Below are 3941 nucleotides of genomic sequence, written 5' to 3' on the forward strand. Positions count from 1 at the left end.
GGTTTATTATTGTTGTTTACATACAATTTTGTGTAGTAATTGATTTGGTAGTATGAATTGAATGTAAATCTAGAATTGTTTTAGTGTTAGGGTTAGGTGAAATTGGGGGTTTTCTATTTTGATTAGTTGGTTTGGATGGGTTAATTTCTGCTACATTAATGTGTTGTGTTTTTCCTTTCTGTTTAATTGACGATCCACCGATGACTCAAGTGACGATCAAGACACCACTACTCACATTCGCTTTCACCAGAGTCGACTATGGTATTTTCGAATCAAATTACTTCGATCTTTTATAATTTTTGCTTGATTTGATTTAGGGTTATGTTTATTTGAAATTAGGGTTAAGATAATTTAACAATTGCAAACTTATTTTCTCTAATTTGAAAATTGGGGCCATTTATGTACTCCTTTGTATATCCAATAAAGAGTAGTACATCACAAATATTGTGCTGTGTTTTTCCTTTAATTTGTTTAGAACAGCTGAATTTTATTTGAAGGGTATAAATGTATACTTAAATGGTCAGCTATTGATTTTTACGGTCCTAATCTGTTGCTAAGCATCTCTTTGTTGCGCTCTCTTTTCTCTCACTCAAAGATCCACGTTCAAGTGGGGGAATCGTATAAGCGTGGTGACTTTCGCCGTAGACTCAGACCACTCGTAGTAGTTAGTTGACTTAATTGTTTCTTTTTCTCTGTCTATTGATGCGTAACCTAAACTTCAGATGATGAATACGTATTTCATGACTCATGATACCGATTTGCTGTAGTTTCCTAGTTTTTACCATAGCTATGGATATTGAAGTCGGTATAGTTATTTTTTGTATTCTCCCTACCTTTGTTTAGCGACTAACCCTTGTATACCGTGATATATATTGGTCAACTTTACTCAGACGGTCCAACCTTCCAAATTTTGATATTTCACATTGTAGAGAACAAATTGAATTTTACGCTCCTAATCCTAGTCCCAATTATCTCTATAAACTTTATGTTAATCATCCTGACAAGTTTACTAATTGTCTTATCGACTCTGTGGTCTTATGAATGTGTCTTTGGATTTCCCTAAAAACTATTGAATCAAATTTAACAAGTTTCTATAGCTGTACCTTTTGTTTGTCACCTCCAAAAAGAAAATGGCAACTCTTGTTCCTATTGTTAATTTGTTTAGAAGTCTCCAACTGAGCTGTGTTGTTGGAGTAAAAATGTTGTTGTCAGTTTGTTTAGAAGTCTCTAACAGAAAATGGTTACAGTCGATTCTATTGTCAGTTTGCTAATAGCCTTTATAAGTTCTGAAATGCAAACTTGGTCGGCACTTTTCTCAGGATACCTAGACAGAGTAATTGCTTCAACAACCTTGCATATGCCAGATTCCCTACGAATGTAATATAAACATGAATTTCCCTGAAAGGTACCACAAATTTGCTGACTTAAACCCATAGAACTGCTCTCTATATTAGCTCAATAAACATTTCGCTTGATATGGACATGTATAGATGATGGCCATTATTAACCCTCATCTGATCAGGACTGTAATTTTAAATGTTATATTTTTGTCTTTTTCAGGTGAGGAACCATGTTAACTTGGGGTATCAATGTCTTCCATTGTTGAGTAAGGGTTAGGTGTTGGTGATGTTATTTACGAATCGAGTTCGCATAATCTTCCTCATTATTGTACACAGTTCATTGAGGTTAGCATTATATAGTATGTGATGATTACTTTCGTATTGTACATAGTGTGTGTGGAGTAACAAATATTTGAAAGCGCTTACCACGAAAGACGCTGAGTTGGTTTCTATCACCTATTAAAATGCAGCGCTATTTGAAAGCGCCGTCTAATAGTAGTTTGTTTTGGCCTTTAATCCGTCATCTTTACTTTTCCTTTCTTTAACTGACTTTGGATACTCTGTGAAATGAATTATTAACCTTAGACTGCTAAGAAATCTTTGTTTTCGTGAATTTTTTGATAGGTATTAGAAGCATCATAAGGATTACATCTTTCGTAAACCCATCCTTGAATAAAATTTAATGTATTGATTTTCGTTTTACTCAAAAACATGTTTGTGAGGGTCTTATTTGTACGGCAGAATTTTTTAAGGCATAAAATTGCTAGAAATGTGTGGTTCTATGCCTTGAATAACTGTCTACTCCTTCTGCAGCTTCTTTTGTCCTTTTGTCCTGCTATTTCTTTATAAGCACAATCGTCATTTGTTTACAAGCTCCATCGTCGCATACAAGAGATTGATTTTTATAAGCTCATTTTAAAAACTTTTGGCTATAACTTTGAACTCATTTAATCTTATGTCCATATGGTGTAAGAACACTCGGACCATACCTACCTTAAAACATCCCAGGATGACGAGAGGAAAATGCACAAGTTTGGGAAACTCTATCAACTCTATGACCAAGCTAAGTAGCTCAGTAATAACAATGGTTTTAGCTGAAGTGATCTTAACTCTAGCGATTATAGTTCCGACGAAGGTAGCTTTAATGAAGATTTTGATAATGCCAATAATATTTTTTTTTTTTGACAGCGATAATGCCAATAATGAGGTACTTATATTTAATCCTTCAGAGTTTTCCCTCTTCCCTCTTTAGGTAGTGTCTCTAATCATTATTTTGCAAGTTTTTGTTGGAGGTTAACTTCATTCATCTATTTGATAATATTCTATAATTGTGGTTTGTAACTTTTTTTGTAATTTTGTAATTATTTGATTTATTTACAAGGGTTTTGGAATTTTTTGACAGGGAAGATGTTAAGGAGGCGGAATTTGAAGGTTCAGCAGCTATTGTTGTAAGCTTATTGTTGTAAACTGTGGGATTATTTACACATTGGATTGTATTTGGATCCTTGAGGGTGATTGAGATGTAATCTTGTTTTACATGTGATGTATTAGTGGTTGGTTAGATTTCTTGTTGCAAAGTTGTAATCGGATTGTCAATTTTATGGGGTGGTGGTGCCGAAATTTTGGTAGCAAATTTTTGTATATAAAAAAAAGCATTAATCAATTGCACTGGTTCTTGAATGAAATGACGCAGACGAAGGAAATAAAAATGAAATGTCAAATGCATCAGTTCTAAATTCAAATGACGCGAAAAGTAGACCAAATACATCAGTTATGGAAATAAACAATGCAATTGGCGCTAAAAAAAATATCAATTGCATCAGTTTTTGACAAAACGGACGCAAAAAAATAAAGCAAATGCATCGGTTATGTGTAGAATTGACGCAAATAATAAGTAAATACGACCCCTCGATATACGGCTGTTGTGAAACTGACGCAAGTATTTGCGTCAGTTGTAACAACTTTTTGCGTCCATTCTATTGTAGGAAATGATGCAAATACTATACTATTTGCGTCGGTTTTTAAAACACAACTGACGCAAATGTTGAACTTTTGCGTCAGTTTCACAACTGACGCAAAGCAAATACGACCCCTCGATATACGGCTGTAAGGAAATATCGCATTGACCTGTTGATTCAAAAATACGAACTTTTCAGAATGGAGAATAATGAATCACTTGATAGCATGTCAGCACGATTTTCTACAATAGTCAATGAGCTCAAAAATCTTGGTAAAACTTTCAACTCCGAGGATATCGCTAGAAAAGTACTTAGGAGTTTAACCAAGAAATGGCGTCCCAAGGTCACGGTTATGGAAGAAGTCAGAGATCTCACTTCTCTCCCTTATGCAGAACTTATTGGCGCTCTCATGGCTCATGAACTCGTCCTGGAAGACGATGAGACCAAGGCCAGTAACACTAAGAGCATGGCTTTACAAGATAACGCTAAGGAAGAAGAAGATGTTGAAATAGAGGACGAAACGGTCTTGTTTGCTAAACGGTTCAACAAACGCATTTTTAGAAATAAGCAAGCAAAATCGTTCAATAATAATAACAGCAAGTTCTCTAATAAGAAAATTCCCGAGTCAAAAAATACGTTTGCT

The 3941-nt window shown here is 34.6% G+C and overlaps 1 long non-coding RNA gene across 1 annotated transcript; it reads left to right on the forward strand.

Annotated features, from left to right (window-relative positions):
* Positions 1-210: 210 nt before the first annotated feature.
* Positions 211-1667, forward strand: LOC141615161 (uncharacterized). The gene is made up of 3 exons (XR_012529676.1): positions 211-261; positions 1320-1405; positions 1561-1667. It is a non-coding gene; the product is annotated as an uncharacterized LOC141615161 (long non-coding RNA).
* Positions 1668-3941: the final 2274 nt, after the last annotated feature.

This window comes from Silene latifolia, chromosome 11 (assembly GCF_048544455.1).
Source record: "Silene latifolia isolate original U9 population chromosome 11, ASM4854445v1, whole genome shotgun sequence".
Classification (NCBI taxonomy): domain Eukaryota; kingdom Viridiplantae; phylum Streptophyta; class Magnoliopsida; order Caryophyllales; family Caryophyllaceae; genus Silene; species Silene latifolia.